Source organism: Cynocephalus volans, chromosome 8, assembly GCF_027409185.1.
Source record: "Cynocephalus volans isolate mCynVol1 chromosome 8, mCynVol1.pri, whole genome shotgun sequence".
NCBI lineage: Eukaryota > Metazoa > Chordata > Mammalia > Dermoptera > Cynocephalidae > Cynocephalus > Cynocephalus volans.
In genome coordinates, this window is record NC_084467.1 from 98,568,492 (window position 1) to 98,594,733 (window position 26,242).

Below are 26,242 nucleotides of genomic sequence, written 5' to 3' on the forward strand. Positions count from 1 at the left end.
GTTGAAACAGGAAATAGTGTGCTTTTACAAGTGGTCTAAAAATAATCCTTTTAATATAATTTTCAGAAGTACATGCTATACACATGGAGGATTAAATATGTTATATGGAATAAACCAGTCATTAGACAAGTTAATGGCTTTTTTAAAAGCACTAATGACTTATTTATTTAGACTATGTAAATTTAGGTTAGATAAATTTGAAAAAAAATTTCTTTATAAATCACTCCAGTTTTCCCATTGTTTTCCATTTCTATCCTATTTAGTTCACATTGATAGAGAGTGGTTCAAAGTGTGGAATGGTAATGTTAACCAAGTTTAAAATTAAATATGTAGTTCTATGTTTTGTTTCTGTATTAGTCCATTTTTTTTTTTTGCAATGTATGGATATAAGAAGTTATTTTGCTCGGGATAGGACTGTGCTTAAGCTGTCATAGACAAAAATATAAAGAGAGACAGAAAACTGAATACAATTGTTTGGAAAAATCTCAAATGCAGTTTGTACAGCTCTTAAATTAGTAGTGGGAAATCTCTTATTGCAGACTGAACATTTCAGGTCTGTCAGATGTATAGTCTGGAGAGTAAATTCATTCACTGTATTTTCAGTGATATTTTAAAATTCACTTAAAAATAGGATCATTCTGTCCTAGACAAATTGGCTATATTATAGAACATTAAGCAAGCAACCACAAGTTAATTATTGTAGGAGTTGAAATTTAATACTAATCTTTGAATTCTTTATAGTTTACAATCTAGCCCAAATCTATCGATACCTTTAGAATTGCCCTTCAAATTTCTTTGTATGCTTGTGAAAAGGTTGTGTAATTTTATTAACAGATTTAAGGTTCAGTGATTGGACAGATGTTTGAGTGACTCAAAATTAGGGTCTTTGATGGACACCGAGGTATGAAGGTGTAGTTTCTACTTTAAGGAAATTATAGTCTAGTAATTTATTTTATGCTTGCCAGAGCCTGACATATGTTTTATAAATAAATGTTCTATTTTCATGTAAGAGTAAAAGTAGAATGATATTCATTTTCTAAGTAAAGTCAATGTGAATACTTTAAATTCTCTCTTAGTAGTTTAATGGCTATTTCTGTAGTTTTATTTTCTAACAACTTCTTAGTCCTAGAGCATATCAATTTCCCAGTTGTTTAAAATATAGTAAAATAATGGGCTGGCTGGTTAGATCACTTAGGGCATGATGCTGATAACACCAAGATCAAGGGTTCTGATCCCTGTACTAGCCAGCTGCCAGATCAGATAGATAGATAGATAGATAGATAGATACATACATACATACATACATACATACATACATACATACATACATACACAGATAGATACATACATAGATACATAGATAAAAATATGGTAAAATAAGCATTGTTTGCTCTATTGCCTATTTACTTCAGTTCAAGATTTTTTTTGGTAAATTGCTTTTCTATATATATACATGCATACATGCATGTATATATACACACACACATACCGCCTGCACACATGAATGTAATACACAGCACATTGTAGGGAAGTTGTTTCTTTGTTCAGCTAACAATTTTAATTTTGTGTTTAATGTCAGAGGTTTTTTTGTAGAACAGCTTGTTAATATGTTTTTTTACACTGATTAGAATCATCCTGTGCCATTGAATTAACTATCTGCTAGGACAGAAATGTATGAATAGACGAAATGTATCAATGTGCATTTTTTAGTGAATGTTGGTAGCTTGCCAGTTTTATTTTCAAGTACCTCCCCCTTCAGACTTAACTATGATGTGCTTATAAGGCAGCAATAGTATAGTTAGTTTCAAAATGTGAATAATTTTTCTGGTTTTTTCATTTTTCATGTTTTGAGTTAGGATTAATCAGATATTTATCATTTTCAATGGACATACAGAGTAAAATAGTCCATTTAACTGTAGTACTTTCTTTTGGAGCATTGGCTGACTTTTAGATAGTAGGCCTTGTGCAGTTTCATAACTACTACTGAGTTTTGGATGATATCCTTTACACAATCTTAAAGTAAACGTGAGCATAATAGAAACTGGAAACAAAACAAGTCTAATGTTTTCTTTGCATTGGAAATGTAGTTCCTATTCCAGATAATGTGCACTTGTTTCAAGTTCATTTTCAGTGGTTATAACTGCTTAGATATTTTTTTTTTCCTGTTTAAAGTAACTCATGTCACATTGTGGCAAATTTGAAAAAGGAACATAAATGTAAAGAAGAAATTGAAAATCACACCCATGATCTCATCATCCAGAGAAAATTACTACATACTAACATTTAATGTGCATTTTTCTAGTTCTTTTCTTGCATGTGCAGTTTTTTTATTTTTACAAATCGGAATTATACCTTTAAGTATATTGTTTCAATCCTACTTTTTCTTCCCCGAATGGGATGTTGGGTCTCCTAGTGTGGAACTTTAAGGTTAATTCTTTATAGTATTACTATTTCAAATAACACTGGGACAAACATTTTTGTACAACTATCTTTGATTGCATCTCTGTTTTTTTTTTTTTTTTTTTTTCTCCTTCCTTTAGGATAGATTCCCAGAAGTGGGATAACTGGATCAGAGGGTGGTTACCCTGTGTATAAGAGTGTGTGTCTCACTGCACCTTCAATGGCATTGAGTAGGTCAGTTTTTACAATCTTTGCCAATTTGATGGATATCTGTTGTATTCTTGGGTGGTAATTGCAAAATCCTCATATTACTAATCTATAAAACCATCTTAGTGTATGACTAGTAATTGGCAGTTGTCTTCCAAAAAGTTGGTTGGAATGAGTTTCTTTAAAGTATTTTAGATAAAAGTAATTTTTGTGACAAAAAAGATATTGATTGAAGTTGCAATTTTAGCATTTTTGGGGGGGAGAGAAATAGAATTTTAATGTTCTTTTTTTACTAAAATGACAAACATGAGAAAGCTAGTTTTATAGTATGTAATAAGTACAAGTTTTGTGTAAAACTAAATCATTTCAGATAGATGAGGGAGGTAGTAACATGGTTCTGACTTTATTAAAAAACAAAAAAACAGGGCCAACCCCGTGGCGCACTCGGGAGAGTGCGGCACTGGGAGTGCAGCAGTGCTCCCGCCCCGGGTTCGGATCCTATATAAGGATGGCCGGTGCGCTCAGCCAGTGAGCGCGGTACGCCGGTCACAAAAAGACAAAAAACAAACAAACAAACAAAAAAAAAAAACCAAAAAACAAAAAATTGTTAGTGTTTAGAGCAGTGACTCTGGAGTTAGGCAACCTGGGTTCAAATCCTTGTTTTGCCAATTACTAAGTACCTGATTTGAGGCAACTTACTAAATATATGGTTTGATATTTCTAAATCCTGGCTTTCTTACCTTTAAAAGGAGAATAGCAATATTACCTACTTCATAGGGTTGTTAAGAGGATTAGAAATAATGTATAAGATTGCTTGGCACATAGTAGATATGTAATAAAACTAGCTATTTTTGCTAAATTTGTTTCTTCTGCTAGTCTCCTGGAGGCCAGGAAACATCTCTTTTTTTTGTCCTTGTTTACCTGAATAAATACAGAGATGCAAATGGGCCTGGTGAGCAGTGGGAGGGGAGTGGTGGACATTCTTTGTGTTAGTAGTGGCATGTGCCAAGATAGAAAGTTCAGGAGAAGTTGGATAGAAGATTGATTTGACAGAAGCTTAGGCTTTTGTATAGTTAGGAAATAGGAGATAAGGCCATACAGATTAATTGGGGCTAGACTTTGTAAGTCATCGAATTGCTAGGTTAAGAAGTGTAGACTTTATTCTGGAGTACAAGAAGTTTTGATGTGAGGAAAATCAAAAGAACATCATCAAAAGGAAGTTGAATCTGATTATAGAGTATAGACTGAATTGAAGAAGGAAGAGACTGAAGACAGAGATACTGCCAGGTAAGGCAAGATCCAAGGATTTAATGGAAAACAAGAGAGGTTTGCGGGGGGGTTGCTGGGAGTCACTATTGTGAATATCTGTGTATCCAATTTGGCAATGATATTCAAGAGAAACAGTCTGACGTTAAGGTCTAGACTACATGAAGTTAGGCAGCCTTTGAGAGAAGATAGGACTCAATACACTTTGGTTGTTATTGCCTTTAAAAAAAAAAAAAAATTGAAGGGTAAAAGATTCCTGTCATTTCATCAGTGAAAGCCATATGTTTATGCTTTTTTTAAAAAAAAACTTACGCACAGGAATTTTATTTAACATTTTGAGTTCTTGGTTAATTGGAATCCTCACTTCCTAGACTTTGTACTTCTGGAGGTATTATGTTTTATGTTTTTCTTTCTTTCTTTCTTTTTTTTTTTTTTTTTTTTTGGTGGCTGGTCTGTATTGGAGTTTGAACCCCCTTGACCTTGGTGTTGCAAGGTGGCACGTTAACAGACTAAGCAGCCAGTCCCTGGATGTATTATCTTAAAACTCTTCACTGTAAGGTGAAATTCTTGTGCATATGGTTTTTGCAGCATTTGTGAATGGTATTGGACTTGAAAACATCAGTTGTGTGAACAGAAGTGATGAAAAGTGAAGTATAGACTTCTTGTTTGCCAAGCATCTTACAGTGTTGAAGGCAGTGAAATATGGAGCAACAAAAAATAGAAAACTGAGTGTATGATCTTTAGGAAAAAATGCTACTATTAGTATTCCTGTTCTCTCACTCCCCCCTTAATTTTTCTGATTATAAAATAAAATGAATTTGCATGTGCCATTTTTAGTCATTTTAGCATCTAACTCTAGCTGTACTTGTACTTTCCATTTGGTTGAATAATGTATAAACAAGTTAGCCTGAAGATTGATATTAATATTTCTTTTTGACCGATAAGTAAACAACCATGAGCTGTGAGTTATCTGCTAGAGAGTTGAGAAAAGAAGCAACCCCCAATTTTTTAAAAATACAGGCTGTGATACTTCCAAGGTGTTTGCATTTTTTTAAACCAGTGAGTTGTCATAATTCTTATTGTTTCTTTTAGTTTTCAAATATCTAAATTCAGAAATAAAGTCCTTTTTATTATTTTGTTATTAGTTACTTTTATTTAAATCTCTTCCCCAAAAAGTATCCTTGAAAATATTTTGAAAATATATTTAAATTAATAAGCAAATGTAACACATAGTGTTGGGAATTGTGTGTGTGTATGTGTGTGTCTGTGTTACTTTTTATCAATTTTGTGTTTTTCTTATGTGAAACTGCAAAAACCCAGATCTGGGCAATTGAATGATATTTCATTCACTAGAGAGACCTCAGATATTCAAAACAGTGTTTTAATGTCATAAGCTAAAAGATTCTATTTGAGTCTGTTTTAAATAGGTTTGAGGATATTTCTGCCTATCAACAGAAATCAGAACTATAATCATTCCCCTAGAACTGATCTCTCTCTCCTCCTTCTCTCCTCCAAAACTATAGCTGAGAGAACAGGATCTTCCCTGATTGGGACCATTCTGGCACTGTCACTATAAATGGCCTGTCTGTATGTCTTAAACTCTTAGAAACCTGCTTTCATCTTGGCAGGAAAAATAAATTATTAGATTAAGCAGCTAACAGTTCATGGTATACTGTTATAAGATAGTTCATTCATTTTTTACATGAGGTGACGTGAAAGTGTGTGAAACATGAATAGACTTGTATATCTTTCTATCTCAAAGGATTGAAATAAAAGAAAATGAAACCAACTGGTTAAATAGAATATTGTATATATTTTTCTTATTCTCTTCTTAAAAGAAGAGGGTTTTTTTTTCTTATTCCTTTTGAGTCAGCAGTTTTGAATGTTAAATCTAAGTTCTTGACTAAGAAATCAGAGTTATTCTCCAAAATAATAATAAACAGTTTGGTTAGTTATCCAACAAATATTTACTGAGTGGTTATTGGGTGTCTGGTACTATTCTAGGAACCAGAGATTTACCAGTGAATAAGACGTACTCTTGTTGAGCAATTTATTTTATTTTATTTATTTTATTATTTTTTTTGTCTTTTTCGTGACCGGCACTCAACCAGTGAGTGCACCGGCCATTCCTATATAGGATCCGAACCCGCGGCGGGAGCATCGCCGCGCTCCCAGCGCCGCACTCTCCCGAGTGCGCCACGGGCTCGGCCCTTGTTGAGCAATTTAAACCAGTGAGGGGTTGGTGGTGGTGGAGAGAAACAGTAAACAAATAAGTAAATAAGACAATTTCAGAGGTTCCAAATGCCATGAAGAAACTATAGCAAGATGAAATGATAGTGATGTAAGGGCTTAGATTGAGGGTTGAGGAAAAGCTCCACAAGATGGTGATATTTAATATGGGACCTGAATGACAAAATGCCAGACATGTAATGATCTCCAGGAACAGCAAACCAGGCAGAGGACCCAGTTGGTGTAAAGGCCCTAAAGTAGGAAGGAGGGGTAGTCATGTTTGAGAAATAACAAGAAGGCCCTTGGTATCACAAAGCTGGGAAGAGACTGGTAGATGAGTTCAGTAGGGGAAAAAAATCACATAGATCCTTTGCGAAGGGTTTAGATTTTGTTTTTATAAATATAAAGGGAAGAAACTGGATATCATTACCTCTCTTTTTGGGTAGTTATGTGTGACTTTTGAATTTGAGGATGGTGTTACTAATAATAATGGCTTAAAACAAATCTGTAGGATAACCAAGTAGCTTCTCTAGACATACAAAATTACTAACTTATGGTGCATAAGTTGTGTTTTTCCCAGGGGTCTGCTGAGATAGGAATGAATTGTTTTTAGTATTGCAAAAAGTCTAATGAAAATAGATTTACACAGGTAAAATACTGTGTATCTCTTTTTCTTTGACCAGTAATTATATTGACTCAAGTCTTAGAAGCTAATTACCACAAATCATTATCATACATTGAGGTGATTTGCAGATTGTTAATGAAATAAAATATTATGCCTGCCCCTCAAGAACTTAGCATTGAGTTTCATTAGTTTTTCAGTCTTTGACAGTTTGATAGTTCTGATTAGCCTTTACTTATCTGATGAATAAAATGTCAATTCAGTTGATAGACAAAAATTTTCAAAGACATATATGCCATGGAGAATCTGCATAGGAAATCTATGAAGTAGATATTGTTATTGTCCAATATTTACAGGTGATGAAACTCAAAGTAATTATATAATTTATGAAAATTTACACCACTCTAATTATTGAGGATCATGCTGTAGTAAACTTCCAGAAGGGACATCTGCAGTACAAAGCAGAAAATAGGTGATCAGTAAGTATTTATATCTTGCTTACGTGGAAACATGAATGAATGAGTGAGTGAATACATCAGTGATGGCATGATACTGCCTCTAACCCTATATCTTTTCTTCAGTACATAACACCATTTTTCTCCTAGATGAGTCTAGAAAATTTCTTGAGAAATAATTGACTTCACTTGCCTTTTTTCTCTGTGATACCCCTCCCCAGTGAGGTTTAAATTGCTTACAATAAATCACCCAGTAAAAACCCTAAGGCAGGAAATAAAGACCAGACACTTAGAAAGTATAATTTTTTCTTAGGTTTTGTTAACTAAGTAATCAGGAAAGTTTTCATCTTCTTAAAAATATCTGCTTTCGACTCATATTCACAATCTATGTCATCTTTTGGTTCTGTTTTTATCTCTTAATTATTTTTCTAACCATTTAAAAATTTACTATATTCTGAAATGAGGTGATGGAATAACAGTAGTTGAAATGTTTATGTAGCCAAAGTTAGTCGTCTACCTAATGTCTGGCTATTGCGGTGGTATGTTTGTGTAAGGGGGTATGTGTTTGTTTCTGTCTTCTATTAATATATCAAAGTACATGGATATTCAGAAATATGAACTGATAATTCTGTAACATTTGATGGTTAGTATGGTTTAAAAATATATATATGAGGGTACTCAAAAAGTTTATGGGAAAATGAGATTGAAAGATAATATGTATCTTTCCATGAACTTTTTGAAGACCCCATATATGTAATGAGAGGTGTTTGTTTTGTTTTTTTTTAACTGATGTCTATACTCAGGCAGAATAGGAGGATGAGATCTCTAAACCCCATGTTTATAAAGTTTCTAATCCTTCAAATTAATGTCTTCATAAATTTGTTTAGTTTTTTTTAATGAGTATCTTATAGTAGGGGACACTTGGATGAAAGTAGATAAAGGTGATTGAGAAATTGAAAGAAATTATGTTAGTGTAATGTTGAAAAAGGGAAAGGATATTGATACATGATTTACCATAGGAAAATGGATGATACATGGAAGTTGCTGTACTAGACTATGTAAAAGAAATTTATTTTCACAAAAAAGAGAAATGAAATTGATGAAATGAGGGCTATGAGGAGGTAAATTAATGTTGAAGGGGTATCGAAGGGGTAGAATACGTTGGATTAGATTTGCAGCCTATAGGAACCTTCAGAGAGGATATAATGAATCTTACCATCTGTGTCAGTAAAATGATCACTACTTCATGAAGTATGAGGTCTTTTCAGTTTGATTTGAAGTACAATAAACGTAGATAGAATGAAGAGGGTTATTTTTGTGAAGAAGGAACATTTTAAGATTTTTTCTAGTTGTCTGAGGCTAAAGTTATAAAATGACAGGTCTATAAAAGATAACTTTTTATGATATTTTGGTTCTTGCTGTCCTCAAAGTGTTGGGGCTATTTTTCTGCTAGATTTCTATGTGACAGCTTTTAGCCAGCTCTACTGTTGTATCTTGCTGTTCTCCATTTTAATAGTACAATTCGTTTAGTAATGACATACATAACCCCCTGGTATGAAGTTTTCATGCTTCAGAAAATTGTTTTGCATATGAAGTACAAGTATCAATTTGCCCTATAGATTTGTATCTTTAAAAATTGATGTGTTCTCATACCAGCTAGTTGCCAAAAAAAAAAGAAAAAATTGATGTGGGTTGAACTTTTATAAACTTATGTAACAATATCTGATTAACTTAAGAAAAACCATGGTCGAGCAAGTGATTTGGGAAGGCAAATCTTATAATAGTCAGATCTACTTTTATTTCTGTATTAAGATTTTCAGATATTAGGTTATTTGTTGGTTTCTTCTATATTCGAATGATAAGAAGTCTGGGACTTCTGTAACTCAAAATTAATTATATATGAGGGTACTACATAAAGTTCGTGGAAAGATTGGTATTATCTATTAATTCCGTTTTTCCATGAACTTTTTGAAATTCCCTTGTAGTACATAAAAAAAAAAAAAAAAAAAAGTTCCTGTGCCTTTTGAATACTGAGTTTTACACTAGGACAGATTTCAGTTGTAAAACATCCCTTTCAATTTTAAGTAAACGTTTAGTAACTTATGACTAGTATCTCACTCAAATGTTGTAATTTTTACGTTGGAATATGACAGCATTATAATTCAAGAACCAATCAAAATCTGCAGTTGAAACCATGGGTAGGAGGGTTTTAGATGATGTAGTCATCCTGTTATTCCCATAATGCTTTAGACTTCGACTACTCTCATCAACAGAACAAGCTTGAGATCGTTTCACCACTCAGTGCCATCTGCTTACATTGTGTATGTACACAATAGTAGGTAGGCCTTAGATATAAAGTCATTGCTTTGTGGTTTACTTAGCTGGCTCTGCTTAGGTTCACATGTGCTGGGCTGAGCTTGTGTCTTATGGTGAATTGTCACAGTTTTGATCTTTTGCAACCGTAACACTTCCATAACCATGTGTTTAATGTCCTTTGTGTGTTGACATACTGAAGAAGGTCATGTGAAGTTTTTTAGTAGTGCAGAGAAGATGCCTATTTAAAAAGTAAAATTTAAATATGAGTTTTGAAAATATTCAAATACTTACAGAAGATTGTTCTTTATATGACATACTGACTATCCCTTCCCATCCTGTGGTTAATTTTCACAGTGTAATAAACTATTTTTTAGTTCTAAAGCCAAAGACTTTTATAGAAAATCACAAAATTGCATTTGTCTGCACTGTCTTTAAAAAGTGCTCTATTGTTAAGAGAAAAAAGCAGATCACCAGTGTTTACATAGTATGGTTTCTGTGCTTATTTTTACAGAGTCTATTCATGTGTAGAATATAGGCTAAAAGGAAACAAACCAAAAGGACCTAAATTGTAGGATTACAGGTGATTTTTATTTTCTTCAAACTTTTTATTTTATGAACTTTATACATTGCTCATATATTTTATAATCAGAAAATAGAAGTTCTAAAATGAGTTCATTATAGAGTATGAAATTAAATTTAATGAAACTTTTAAAGAGGAGGATTCATGGCGATAAAATGAGTTAAAGTCTTTACAAATAAATCAATAAATAGAATTTCTGAAATGGAATTATATGTTTTGATAAAAATTTGTACTTTAAAGCAGAAGCAAAATTGAGTGCTGTTTTCTGGGTATAGAGAATAAGAGAAATGGGAAAAGTTTTGTACTGTTCATACCATGCCTTGGAAACCTTTTGATTCTTCTAACTCTGGTTCCCTCAGTTATATTAATTTGTAAGCTGTTGTATGAATAACTGTTTAATTATAGGATTTAAACTTATTCATATAAATTGTATGCCAAATCTCACTTTGAGTACTTGGTTATTTGGTAATGTATTATCGTCAGTAGGCAAAAAACTTGGCAAAAGTTTGCATATACTATAGTAACTACCAGCTTTTCTTAATCTCTTTATTTCTGTTATCTTGTCTGTAAAATGGAAAAAAGAACAGTATCTACTTTAGACTTATTTGAGGATTAAATAAGTTTGCCTGGCATATAAAAAGTACTTAAATATTATTGCTGCTATTGTTATTATTACCAAAAAGTAGACATTGATGATTCTAAGAAACTGGAGTAGAAGATCCCTAGGGACTAGAACAATCTTAACACTTTGTATCCCCTATTTTGATTCACCTTCTGTTTTCTCCACTAGTTAAGTGGGACTGTTAGCTATGTACTTAAGTAATTTCACTATTTATGTAACAATACATCTTTGGCATTCATAGCTCAACATTTTAGACCTACAGTATTTAGCATGAGAAATTGTAATATGGAATAGACAAATTTTGAATCCTGATTATTTCAAGGCTGATGTGCCAAACAAGTCTGTTAACTAGAGAATTGAGTGTAATTGACAGTATCCCAGTTTTTATTACTCAACAGTGACTTTTGTTCTCTACTTGTTTAATTTTCGTCATAGTATTAAAAACTGTGTTTCTTTGTGAATAATGGTACCCAGAAACAGCCAGTGGTTAATGCCGTTTTTTGCAGATATAGGTAAACTCTTTTCTACAACACTGTAATAATAAGTAAGTTTATTTTAGAGGCAGTTTATGAATCTTGCTTATTTCTTTTGTATCTTCACAATGTCTTGTTCCCAGTAGAGAAAATGAATAATAGGGTGTGTTTGATAGTTTGTGAAGAAATTTGAGTTTAAAGATTATTTAAGGAAAAGGGGGTAGTTTAGTGGGGATTCCTAGGTTTCTAGATTCTTATATTATTTTTATCACTTCAATACATAATTTAAAAAATTTCTTAGACCAAATTAAAGTATATTTATCTTTCTGTATTACATATTTCCATGGAGTGGTATGATAATATAAATGTGCCTCATTTAATAAAAGTCACGTCAGTAGCTTAAAATGCATACTCCATAGACCCAGCCATAGAAGTATTGATCTTATTAGGTCTGGTAGGACCTGGGAAGCTGTATTTTACTCCTCCAGGTGATCCCCAGATGATTCTGTTGCAATCGTTTTTAAATTTATTTCTCTATATTTTCATTTTTAGTGTCATATATTTAAAATGAAAAAAAAAAGGTTTATATTGTATTTTTAAAGCCTTAGGAATAAAGGAGCACATTTTATATTTAATAATGAAAATTAATGATGTGTTTGAACTTTTCACTGTATGTCCTTTTACCTTTTTAATTAGTTAAACGTACATAGATTACTTAGGTCAAATCCAAGTAATACTAAGTTTATTGTAGAAAAAAATGAGAAAGTATTAATGAGGCAATTTTTCTCAACTTTTATCATTTCTACCCCTCCCCCCAAGCCTTTTTAGATTTTTTTCCTAATTGTTCCCCTCATGACATTTTAATGCCACACATATAACTGTATATTTATTTTTTTGCCCCTCAAGAGCCAATCTTCACCACATTGAGGGCAATTATTGCCCTTCTTGAGAATGCATGCAATAAGCTAAAGGAAAAATCACCCTTTATTTGACCTACCAACCTGTTAACATTTTGGTGTACATCTTTCTCAGCGGTGTTCAGTACGTATGTTTTTTCTTTAACAAAAATAAAATCACATATATAGTATTTCACACTCCCCTTCTTAATATATTGTGAATTTTTCATAACAAATGAATATATTTTAACAGCATCATATCTAATGTATAAATAATATAGATGCATAGCATTCCATTATGTGAATTTACCATTATTTATTTAAATGATTCTCTGTGATTTTCTGATTTTTATTATAAAAACTCTACTGTGAATATCATTATAGTTGAATTTTTTCATGCATCCTTATTTTCTTAGGATAAATTCCAAGAAGTAAAATTATTTTATTCAGTACATTTTTATATTTTTGGTAGGTATAGCTTAGAAAGTGAAAGTCCCTTTCCCCAAAGACAACCACCATTAAAGTATTTGTCCAGCCTTTTCCTGTGTATATTCTAACATAAAGACAGTCATGTGCTACCTGACAACTTTTAAAAGATGGACTGCCTATTCTACAGTGGTCCCATAAGGTTATAATGGCTATACCATATAGTCTAGGTGTGCAGTAGGCTATACCATCTAGTTTTGTGTAAGTACACCCTATGATGTTTGCACAACGATGAAAGTGCCTAACGATGATATTTCTCAGAAGTATCCCTGTTGTTAAACAACACGTGACTGTAATTTTATACAGCTATATCTATATATATATCTTTTAAGAAAGAAGAATAGATTATACCTTAACTATAGCAAATTGCTCTTTTGCCTAAGGTATTTTGGTCCTCTTCATGTCACTATATATAATTCTGTCTCATTCTTTTAAGCAATATTCTGTATGATGTACAGTAATATGTCCATTCTTCTGTTGAAAGATCTTTTGCTTTCTATTTTGTTTTGTTTTGTTTTTGCATACATGCTAGTTTGCCTTTTTTATTTCTGTATCATAAATTCCTATTTGTGGTAGAATTGCTGGGTCATTTAAGAATTGGAAGTACTTTGTATGCTCAGGTCTTTTTTTGTGTTTTCTTTCTTTTTTTAAAAAATTCCTTTATTTGCCTACTTTGGTGTTGGTACGAAATTTTAATTACTATAGTTTCATTGAATTGTACTTTTATATCTGGAAATATAAAATATTCTAAAAAGCAGGTATGCCTGTATGTTTTCAGGTTGCAAGTTACAGTTTAAGTTTGGCTAGGTTTTATTTTTATTATTATTATTTTAGGACAAGTTTTTGTATTTTATATTTTAACTAGACTAGAATAATAAAGATTTTAGGAAACTTTTAGTCCCTGGCAGTAATTCAGAACTGTAAGAGCACCTCTAAGCTGTGCAGTGAACAAACAAGCTGTTGAGCCTGTGAGCTTTCTGGGAATACTTGGAACCACATTTCTGTCAAATATGCCTTTTAATCTTTGATTTGTTGATTGAAGTACAAGGGTACTTCAGAAAGGTCATGGAAAAATAGAATTTGAAGATAATACGAATATTTCCACGAACTTTTTGAAGACACCTTGTATTTTGAACTTATACTCACTATGCTATCTAACTTTTATTCTTTTTAAAGGAGATATATTCTCTTTTACATTTCTGATATTTCATACTATGTTGTTTCTGGTTATTTTTATAGAGTTGCCTTACTTATATATTATGTATTATCTTCATAGTTATTTGTACATTTTTCTGAGGTGTAGAGTCTAACAAAGTTCAAAATGTATCAGAATAGATGCTATGTTAGGTAATGTTTTTGTGAATCAGCACCTAATTTGAATAGAATCTTAACCTAATTAATATTTTTGCTGGGCTCAAGGTTTCTTTATAGGAAGTCAGTAAATGTTGCAAAAGAATTAGGCTTTGGTGTTTGAAGTAGAAAAGTTTTTAGTTTTTAAAAAAAGCACTATTTTTTTTCTGAGGCTGTTCCTCTTTTAAATTTGGCCTCTTACGCCATTATTAAAATCTTCAAATGTTGGTTCCAGTACTCTAAGTAATTATGATATTTTCCATGCGTTAACTTTCTTTTATAGGATACACTGTCAAGTAAGATTTTCAGATGTTCTTAGTGTTCTGAAAGAGTTAGTTTACCTTTGTAATGAAAAATCTTTCCCAAGAGTACTATGTTCACCACCAGGGTGAAGACTAATCATAATAAATATAATAAATGGTATTCAGTACCCAGACAATTCAGACAGGTCTGTTTTCTAAGACTAGCCTCTCTTGGTGTTGTCACCACATCTAGGTTAGGCTCACTATGGAGAGGTTTGCTTGCTTGGGTCATGAGTCTTCATCTATCAAAGTGAAAAGCCAACTGTGTTCCCTCATGGTAGTGGTATTTTTTTGCATGGTATGTTTATAAAAATTAACATCTGGTTGGAGATTTTATTCTGTGGTGCAAAGCTTCACTTAAATGCTTTGTGAATGTACATGAAGCTGGGTCCTTTATCTAAGAATCACAGCCTCAAACAAATGACAACCACGCTTGAGCATTATTAACTCATTATGACTTTAGACCTTTGGCCAATTATATGTGATTGCTTGGATACAGCCTTACCCATCCCATTGCCTACTTTTTTTTTTTTCTGAAGACTAAAGCCATATAAAAAATTCAAATTCATTTAAATGAATAGTATATATAAGGAGGATATTTAATTGTAACGAAGTGTTATGTGAGATTATTAAAAATTATTACAAAAATTAGAATGTGTGATAGACGTTTGTGTTTTATAAAACTTCAAATGTGAAGGTACTTTAAAAAGTTCATGGGAAGGGCCGAGCCCGTGGCGCACTTGGTAGAGTGCTGCGCTGGCAGTGCGGCGACGCTCCCGCCGCGGGTTCGGATCCTATATAGGACTGACCGGTGCACTCACTGGCCGGTCACGAAAAAACGACAAAAAAAAAAAAAAAAAAAAAAAAAGTTCATGGGAAGAGTCCTATTATCTTTTAATCCTGTTTTCCCATGAGCTTTTTATCAGCACCACACTCTCCCGAGTGAGCCACGGGCCGGCCCTTCCCATGAGCTTTTTAAACTATCTTCTTTATTATTTCTAATTATTTAAAATATTTTCCCCTTACTAAGTATTGTGATAAATTAGTATCAGTAAGATTTCAATTAGTAATAACTGGTGGCAAGGATTCTCTTAATACGTTTGTCAGAATATATATTCACTGCACATAGAAATTGGGAGATTTTGTTTTTATGTTTTGTGTTCTGACTAAAAGTAAGCTGCTTTTCAGGGAAGCAACAAATAATTTTTACTAGCCCTTTTTATAATTATTTCCCAATTTAAAGTATTATTAAAGTAGTCCTTGAACATTCTTTAGTCACACAGTTTTAAAAAAATCCATTATTTTTATTAAGTTATACATTATAAAAGGAACAATAACTTAATGCAAAAAATGCAGATCAAAAAGAGAATACTAATAAGACAAAAATAATGGTTATCGGTTTGCTACACATTGTTACAGAAATTTCCTGTAAAAGCATACATATATTCATATAGAGGAATAGTTTTGTTTTCACACCTGCTTTTTAAAAATTTTTTGTGTTCAAATGTAGAGGTAAGACATGGAAAATAGAAATGTTCTATATTAGCATGCTAGTAAATAAAAATTTTACTTTTCAGCAGCTGACCGGTTAGCTTACTTGCGAAAGTGAGGTGCTGGTAGCACCGAGGTCAAGGTTCACGTGCCTGTACTGGCCAACCACCACCAAAAAAAGATTTTTTTCTAAGACAAGTTTTGTCAAGTTTCTGCCACCTCCACTCTTGCTCCTCCCTTCACTCCTATTCTTTTCATTTAATTACTATTCTCCTTGAACAGAGGGAAGTATAGTATGGTGGGTCTCAATTCTGGTTTGGCTGTACCTTAGATCTAACTGGGGAACTTTGAGAAGTATCCACAATCTGGCTCCACCATCTGGAGATTCTTATTTATTTGGTCATAATGAGGCAAGGCCCGTGAGAGGAGAACATGCTTCATCTTAGACTGCATATAAAAGCTTGCCTGAGCTTCTGAGTTCAAGTATGGTCTGGGAGGATAGCAATGTTTGATTACAAGGAGCCATCTTCTCCAGTTTTCCTGCCTTTTTAGGAAGATTCACATACACACACACAAGTAGTCTTCAAAAAGTCTGTGAAAAGTTTGTGGAAAAGTGGAATTATAAGATAATATGAATCTTTTCATGAAATTTTTGAAGATTGTATGTATGTGTGTATGTGTTTGTAGGCATAGGTCTTTGTAACCCCTTGTTCTCTAAGAAATGGACTATTGCAAACTTCCTAATTTATTCCAGTATTGGTTCATCCACAGAATGTGTAATACTTTAATTCTGAGGAAAATCAACATCATTTGTGCAGTGCAGATTAGAAAGACAATAAAATCCGGCTGGCCAGTGGCTCACTTGGGAGAGTGTGGTACTGATAACACCAAGGCTGCAGGTTCGGATCCCTGTATAGGGATGGCTGGTTAGCTTACTTGGGAGAGTGTGGTGCCGATAACACCAAGTTGAGGGTTAAGATCCCTTCACTGGTCATCTTTAAAAAAAACAAAAAACAAAAAAACAATAAAATGACTGATAAGGTAGTATGGCATGGTAGTTAACTGCGTAGATGCTAAAGCCAAACTGCCTGGATTGTAATCCTGGTTCTATAATTTATGTTTCTTAAGCTTAGATAAGTTAGTTTTTGCCTCTCTGCCTCATCTATAAAATGGGGATAATCGTCCCCACCTCATAGGTCTGTTGTAAGGATTAAAAGTATACATGTCAAGTTCTTAAAAAAGTATTTTGTACATGGTAAGTATGCAATGAATAATAGTTATGATTAATTTATTCTTCTATCCTCTTTTTAAAACATTTTTTACCCTTTTCTTGCCCATTTCTCCTGAGGTTAAGTTAATGCTTCCTCTGATAAACTAGAGCAAGGATTAGCAAACTTTTTTTGTAAGGGATCAGATAATAAATATTTTAGGTTTTTAGGGTCACTTGATCCCTGTTGCAAATACTCAGTTCTGCTGGTGTAGGGTAAAAGTGGCCATAGACCATGTGTAAACAAATAAGTGTGACTATGTCCACTTTAATTATGGACACTGAAATTTGAATTTCATATAATGTTTACATGTCACAAGGTATTATTTTTCTTTTTCTTTTATTTAAAATAGCGTTTAAGAATGTAAAAATCAGTCTTAGTTCACAGGCCACACAGAAACAAGAAGTGGACTGGATTCGGCCTATGAGTCATAGTTTGCTGACTCCTGGAGTAAAGGAACCTGCACATTCTGACAACTATTTTAAGTACCTTTTCTTTCTTAAGCATGCTGTCATTCTTTAATTTTCCTATACTTCAGAGAAATTTAGAAAGTTAATTTTTTTGCCATCAGTTTAGAATTTAAGAATTCTGCTCACAGCTTTAAACTTAGACTGTTTATTAGTACAAATGAGTGTACTTCAAAAAGTTCTTGGAAAAAGAAAAGATAATACGAATCTTTCCATGAATTTTTTGCAGTACCTTTGTATGTAAAACAGTTAATTTTTGTGGATTCTCCCCTCCTCAAATAATAACATATATAACTCTATTTAGGGTTCTTTGGTTGAAAGCACAGAAACACCACTGTGTTGTCTTGTTCACTGGTACTTGTCCTTAGCACCAGTATTTAGTAGGTATTTGTATTAGGGAACAGATACAGAACCAGCAAGACAGACAGGCACGTGTGCGTGCACACACACACACACACACACACACACACACAGTATAAAGAGATTTATTTCAAGGAATTGGCTTATGCGATTGTGGAGGCTGATAAATTCAGAATCTATAGGATAGGCCAGCAGGAGGCAAACTCTCCAGCTAGAGCTGATAGTGCAGTCTTGCAGCAGAATTTCTTCAGGGAAAGCTCAGTTTTGCTTTTAAGGCCTTTCAACTGATTAGACAAGGCCTACCTATATTATTGAGGATAACTGATTGTAGATGTCAACAACATTTACATATTACATTCACAGGAATACTTAGATTTGTATTTTTTTGAATAACTAGGTACTGTAGCCTAGCCAAGTTGACACATAAAACTAACCATCACAGAGTTCAATAAATATCTGTCCAAAAACAGGATGAACAAATGACTAAAATGTTTAATTTAAGCAGAAAAAATATGTTTATTTGAAGGATGTTGAATAATAGGATTTAAGTAAAAAAATGAGCCTTGGTAAATCCCTGAGAAGAACCAGGGCAGTTTGCAGGGATAGGGACCTAGGTAACAGGGAACAGTGGGGTTTAGTGTACCACAGTCATAATGAATCAGCTCTAACCATTTTCTGTCCTTGCATCATTGTACTCAAGATTCAACTTCCTTGGGAAACTCAGCCTGATTGGTCAAGCTTAAGTTTGAGTCACATGTCTCCCTTACCGAGGAAAGGGTGGTACACTTTAATTGACATTCTCACCGAAACTGCATTCAGGGAGATAAGGATTGTTTCCCAATAGACAGTCCAGATATTGTTACCCAAAGGAGGAAGGGATAGTAGACATGCGAAAATAACCAGTGTCCACTTTACCAGCTCTTGATATTTGCCCACTTAGAGGGACAGCTGGTAAAACTGACATGAATCAGGGCTTATTATGTAGAACTTTCCAAGCCCTGATAATAAGCTTGGGACTTATCCTCGAGATTAATGAACCTTTTGGGGGTCATCGACCCCTTTGACAATCTAAAATTTCAGACCAAATTTTGGGCCCTTTTCCCTGTCTAGAAAATCATGCCTATGCTTTTAAAAAGTTTGTTTTTGTTTTGTTTTATATAGTGTTTCAAGAAGTTCTTGTACCTCCTAAAGTACGTCCATGGTTGGTGGGAAGAGGAGCTAGTCTCTTAACCTAAATGGTTGAGAACTCATAGGGAGAGGGTGGTATATACTATTTAAGGAATTATAATTGTTTTTGTTATTAAATTTGGGTAACTGATAATATTTTCCTTTGTATCTTACATATCTTTAGCAGATAAACGTAATAGATATTTGTGGTATTAGGGACCATTACAATATTGTTTTTTTCTGTATTAATCTAGATAATAAGCTAAGTCTTGAGATGTTTGCTATATTCAATATGCCTATGATATGAGCTAATATTTCAGTTATTTGCTTCTTGTCAGTATAAGGCATTGTTGGAATCAGGGCTGTAGATCTAATAGCATGTTAAGATTATTGATTCTATGCCTCAGGCTCTCCCGAGCTGGAGTAGTGCGGGGCCGAGGGCCTTGGCCATGCCCTCCCCCTCCCCGACACCCGCAACCAGCCCAGCAATGACCAAGACACTGCTGGAAGCCCCCTGGTCTGCCCTGCAGGAATGAGGGGGGTACCACAGGCCTCAATTCCACCCCTCCTCCTTACTCCTTCTCTCACCCTATTTCACTCCCCCTTCCCTTCTACCCCCTCCCCAACTGCTCCACAGCATCATAGAATGTAAAAATATAATATTAATAAATAAATAAACTTTAAAAAAAAGATTATTGCTTCTAGAAAATGAAATCATAGATGTTTAATTGTAGTTTCTCACTTTGAATTGTGAACCTCAAGGCTTTTAGTAATACTTAAGGTGTCTCCTGTGTTCTGATGGTTTTTGATTTTTTTTTTAATTAATATTATTTTTTTACATTCTATGATGTTGTGGAGCAGCTGGGAGGGAGAGGGAGAGGGGAAAGGGGAAGGAAATGGGATGGAAAAAGGAGGAAGGAGGAGGGGCTGGATTGAAGCTGGTGGCACCCCCCTCATTCCCACAGGGGAGACCAGGGGGCTTCCAGAGGTGACTTGGTCATTGCTGGGCTGGGTGCTGATGTCAGGAGGCTGTGGCAAAAGCCCTCACCCCCCATCACCCAAGCTCAGGAACCTGGGGCCCTTCTTGCTGTGGCTTGGTGGTCATTGCTGGGCTGGTTGCACAAGTCAGGGGTGTGTGGCTGAGTCCCGAGGCCCCCCACCGCCCTGGCTTGGGAGAGCCTGGGACGCTTCCTGCAGTGGCTTGGTGGTTGTTGCTGCAGTGGTTGCGTGTGTCAGGGAGTGTGTGGCTGAGGACCTCAACCCCCACCCTCAGGACTGGTTGCGGGTGTTGGGAGGCATAGCTGAGTCCCCTGGCCCTTCCCGCTTTCTGGCTTGGTAGCCCAGGGGACTTCCAGTCCTTCTAGGTGTTATAGGTGTTCTTTGGTGAAATGAGACCTTTACTAGTTAATATGAAACTTTGTGTCTGGTTGTGGGTATTTTGTTTTTTCTTTCAGTTCTATGTTGGATTATTTGCTGTTCCCACCACTTAAACTTCTCACTGAAAATAATTTGTTGTCTTTTGCTTACTTCTAAAATGGGGGAACTTCCTGTGGGGACCAGTACTTGAGCTCTGTGATTGAGCTAAATTGCTGCTTTGCTGCTGATTCCCTAAGGAAGGCTTTTTGTGCAGCTCAGGTTTTAATGGTTGACCTTATGGGTACTTCCGGATCTAGTGACATCTGGTGCACCTGGGTTGTGTAGAAACTCTGGTCTGGACCTGAGTCTTTTCATCAAACTACAACCCATGCAAATCGGTATTCCTGACCAGTCTCCTCTGAGTGGTCCTATGCTGATTGGGGGGCAGATCAGCTGTCTTGCTTTGCCCCAGTGTTCCTCTGGTGGGCCCATCTCCCCCACTGCCTGTGCTCGAAACACTTCCCTTGGGACAGGCCGTGCTCCAGCCCCTTGCAATGACTTACTGACCTTTGAGTGGCTCCTTTTTTCAGTTGTTTTGGCTCCTTGTTCCTATGTGAGTCAGGGGGAACCCTATTAGTGGTCTTGACCCTATTAGTGGTCTTGTGGGCCTCATCTCCCCTGCTGCCTCCAAGCACCTTCATCCAAAGGGCACAGCTACGGCTTTTGCCAGCTCCTGCTCTGTGCACTCAGCAGCTCCAGCCTGGAAGTGGCTGGGATTTGAAACGGGAGCGGTTTTTTCTTTCTCTCATCGTCGCTTCTCCTGCCTTCATGTACTCCATAGGTCTTTCCTCCTCTTCCCCTCAGCTCTAGCAGCCCCAGCTTGGCTGTCATCATTGTTTTATAGTTGTAAATTGGTTGATTTGTGGGAGAGAGTGACGCTGGGGACTGTCTATTCTGCCATCTTGACCGGAAATTCCTGGTTTTTTATTTGACTGTAAATACTTTCTTCCAGTTAACATTCTTCATCCAAATCTAGGCCTCAAAGCATCCAAATCTAGGCCTCAAAGCAAGCTGTTTATACTCTTGTAGAGAATTTTAATATTTACATCTTATTCATTGGTACCTTTCAGTTACTGTGAAGTTATTTCTATTGGTAAATTGTTATACATTAACAACAAAAGATTGTAGTAACTCATTTTTGAAGAATCTTGAGAATTATGTGAGTTGAAAAGTATTAGACTCAAGCACAACATTAAGAGCTGGTCATTTCATCATTTATTTGTATGTAGCATTTTTCAAATTTCACAGTTTGTATATGCTGTTGTTCTGGTAACTTTCCTATATGCCAAAGGATTAAGATAGGTATAGATACTGAGAAATTTCTCCTTATCAATGTGGATGTGTGTGAATGTTGTAGATAACATCATAAGTCTTTTAAGTTCATACTGTATTGAGAATTCTACTCTTCAATGAAAATAGCTGGTATAGTTGGTATCTAGAACTAATTCTATTTAGAAATTCCTCTATAATCATTATATTTTCTGGTGTATTGTAACAAAGTCACTGCTTAACTATAATTTCTATTCAGTTGAGGTGATTTTTGTGTGTGTGGTTGCATGGAAATTTTATTATATAATATGGGAATACTTCTTTTTTGGAAATTTAAGGATTGTTCTCATACCACTGCATTTTGTTTTCATAATTTAAATTATTTTTTATTAATTTTTTTTTGCTGCTCTTTTAATATCCTTAAATATTTGCATATTTGTGACCCTTTGTAACTCCCCCTTCAACATATTGGCGTCAAATGCAAGGTTTTGTTTTCTATTTCTCTATACTGTGTTATTTAGATAAAAGGAAGGTACAATTCATTCAGATATAACTTTTGAAAAATACAGTTAGATGCTGTCATCGAGCAGATATTTTCATCAAGCAGATATTTTCCAGAATTAATATTCTTTCTGGTAAAAAATTTTCCCAGCAGAAATGTTATGCTCAAAGTAATTTTTATGGTTAAAAGTATTTTAAAGCTTTGATCAGAGTTACATTTTCAAGGACTCTGTTATAATATATTGGTTTCTGTAAACAGGCAGTCTCTATATACCAGACCTTGCATTGAATGTGTACATAGGTAATCATGGGAGTAGGGAAAGTGGAAGTGGGGGTAGCTGGTTATGCCGATGGCAAGTAGGTAGAGCTGGATGATTACAAATATTTCCTGCTGCTATTTCTGCCAACAAACAATATTTCAAGTATTTAACATACTCCTACTCTGCGGCAAATATTCTAGCACATTATCAACTACAATGATTATACTTAGAGTCATTGGATTGGGCTTTCTTAAAAGAATTCAGCTACTGTGAGCAAAGAAACTCACTGAAACAAGGCTTATTTTTGAACTTTAAAAAATTAGATAGAAGTGATTATCAGAGTGAGTACATGTAGAGTGTTATTTTCAGTCCTTCATTTGTCACCTTATTCTGTTGTGTACTCTTCTGGTCATTAACTTTCATGGTCAAAAGTATTTTAAAGCTTTGATCAGTTCCACAGTATTTGGATGTGAATAGAAAATGAGATGAAAGCATACATCTGGCAATTCTGCCTTTTAATTTTTTTGTTTTGCTTTTACTATAGAAAATGAAATCTGATAAACACACAATTTAGCCAATATGTAAAGAAGACAACATAGAGTTTAAGTTTAGAGTGTAAATACTGGGTTTTGTTGCCTGAATTCTGTTTCCAGCTCCACAAATTACCATGACCTTTGGTAAGGTACTTTTTTTAGCCTCCCTTTCTTTAGCTATAAAATATGAATGATAATAATAGTACCCCTTCTTTATGGTCATGAAAATCAAATGTTATGGTCCACATAAATTACTTAGCACAGAATATTAGATATTATCATTGTTTTCTTATCCCTTCCTTCTTTTGCTGTTGATGATCAAAACCTTACTGATGATTCTGACTTGATTTTTGAGGTTACCATTTACTTCCCATAGTATTTCTAGAAGGCAGTTTTGTATTTAAAAGAATATTTAATACATTATTTCTTTTAGCTAGAACAAGCTAAAGTTGCAAAAGAATAAATGTTGTCTTAGGTTCCTAAGACCTGGGAAACCAGTGTGAATACTTTTATGCACTTGGTTAACCTTTATGCTGTTCAGAATGTGAGACCAGTTTGTGCTGATTTCCATTCCTCTGTTAGAAAGACTTAAGAAAGAATCACCATACTGTTCATTGATGTCATTAGAACTATTAGCAAAAACACTTGTTATAATTATAAAGACCTGGAAAATTATTGTTTATACTTATTTTAATGGTGTATTATTTTAATAATTTTTTGTTTGTACTTATTAAAATAGTGTACTTATTTTAACTTTGTTTTCGTTTAGACTTCTGGCAATATACATAAGTAATATTTGCAGAGTGCTTTTTACAAACTTTTATAAACTTTTTCTCATTTGATCTTCACAATGGTATCACTCCTACTTTTTTATAGGTGAGAAATCTGAGCAGTTCAGTGACTTGCCCAGAGATAAATAGCTACTTTTGTCTGCCACCTCTTAGATTAGTTTTCATTCTTCTATATCCAAGAGCTTCTATGTGGAATCACTTCCTTCTATATGATCTGCTTAGAATTTACAGAATATAATACCCAAATTGTTGGAATTGCTGGCTTTTTCACATTTGCCAGAAGTATATACCTGTTTTGTTTTGTTTTTTTTTTAATAGGTGTAATTTTTTTTTAGAGCAGTTTTAGGTTCACAACAAAATTTAGCAGAAGGTTCAGTTGCCCTTATACCGCCTGGCCCCACACATGCATAGTGACCTCCTCCATTATTACCAATTCTCCACCAGATTGGTACATTTGTTATAATTGAACATACATTGACACATCATTATCACTCAGAGTCCATAGTTTACATTAGGGTTCACTCTTGGTGTTGTCATTGTGTGGGTTTGGACAAATGTATCATGACATGTATCTGCATTATAGTTTTATAAAGAGTAGTTTCACTGCCCCCCAAATCCTCTGTGTTCCTGTCTTTGTTTTGGTTGTATATCAAGAAAGAGGAACAGATAACAAGTTCTACCACATTGTATTACCGTAGTTTTAATCTTACTTGTAGCTTTGGGATTTAGAAATATTTAATTCAGAAGTATGTCCTCAAAACACAGCTGATGCTAGAAAGTTATTTTAATAAGTTAATTGATTCTAACTATAATTTTCATTCAATGGATATTATGAAAGGTTCTTTCTCTGGTTCTTATGATATTCTAAGTCAGGTTGCCCAATTTCAGAAAGAAAATTGACTTTGTACTTTTAATAGCCATTTAAAAACTTGTATGTTTTATATTGGGTAAGGCCTGTGGGTGGATACATACACATATGCATATCTATATACATATACATAAATTGAGGCATTCTTTGTGCAAGAAGTTTAAGTCAAATATTTTTAGAACCTCTGCTGTTACTACATTCATGGGTCCTGTGCACATCTCTATGACAGAATACAAAACAGTTATTACCTTGCTTTCAACAGAGTTGACTTTGATAAGAAAACAAGGCTACATATGAAACAGTTAGAGGAGAGGTCACCAAAGTATTGTCGAAGGCCAGTGTTGTATAGCCCTGAAGCTAAGACTGGCTTTTGCTTTTTAAAGGGTTGTTCTTTTAAAAAACAAAAGACAAAGAATAATATGCAACACAGACTATATGTAGCTTGTGAAGCATAACATATTTACCATTTGGCCCTTTACAGAAAAAGTTTACTGACAGTGAATTAGAGGAATATATATCACATAAAATAAAATGTAACCAGAGAAATTAGGAAAATGCAAACCAAAAGCACAAAGAGATACCACTTCATACCCACGAGGATGGCTGTAAAAAAAAAACCCCAAAAAACGGACAATAGAAGGTATTGACAAGGATGTGCAGAGGTTGGAATTCTCATGCATTGGTGGTATGAATGTAAAATGTTACAGCTGCTATGGAAGACAGTTTGGCATTTCAAACTGTTCACACAAAAACTTGTACGCAAATGAATGTTCATAATAATAAACAAAAAGTGTAAACAACCCAAATGTCAATTAACTGATGAATAAATAAACAAAATATAGTACAACCATAAAATGGAATATTATTCAGCCATAAAAAGGAATGAAATACTGACACATGCGACAACATGAGTGAACCTTAAAAACATTATGCTAAATAAAAGAAGTCAGACAAAGAAGGCCACATGTTGTATGAATCTATCCATGTGAAATGTCCAGAAAAGGCAAATCTGTAGAGACAGAAAGTATATTATTGGTTGCCAGAAGCTGTGGGAAATGAGAAAGAGGAGATTGCTATGGAAACAGGGTTTCTTTTTGGGGTGATAAAAATGTTCTGGAATTAGATGGTGGTGGTGATTGTACAACCTTGTGAATATAATTTCGAAAACCATGGAATACACTTTAAAGTGGTGGACTTTATGGTATGTGAATTATTTCTCAACAAAATAAAGTGTAACCAGAGATTAAGTAGTAAAAAAGAGGTGATGAGACGTCAGATAAAGAAGAAAAGACTATAGTCATGAATTAGTGGATACTTGAAACACTTCAAATGGCATAGAGGATCTGGATAGATAAAGGAAGTGGTTATGGCATCATAGGTCCTAGGAAAGGGAATAAACCCAGGTATTGTTGTTTGACAGAAGAGAAGTTGGCACGATGTAAGGCGAAGACAAGGAGGGTCTCTTGTTTTCATGGGACTTCTAAACTGGCTTATTAACTGATCTGGCCTGCTAAACATTATGTTTGCACTGTTATTTTCATGGAATAAATTGTATATTCTTCTAGCCTGAGACAAAAATATTTTATTCCAGCTAGAAAGTAAAAGCCGAAGGGCTGTCTGCCTTGGTACTTTTAACAGGTTTAATAA

The 26,242-nt window shown here is 34.3% G+C and overlaps 1 protein-coding gene across 2 annotated transcripts in view; it reads left to right on the forward strand.

Annotated features, from left to right (window-relative positions):
* Positions 1-26,242, forward strand: part of RAP1A (RAP1A, member of RAS oncogene family) — an 86,152-nt gene that overhangs the window by 4,939 nt on the left and 54,971 nt on the right. Inside the window, exon 1 of one of the 2 annotated variants that reach the window (XM_063104687.1) lies at positions 2,550-2,634. The exons of the other annotated variant lie outside the window; for it this stretch is intronic. The gene's annotated coding sequence lies outside the window, so the exon portion shown is untranslated. Of the gene's footprint in view, positions 1-2,549; positions 2,635-26,242 lie in introns of those variants that run through there. 2 annotated transcript variants of the gene reach the window in all.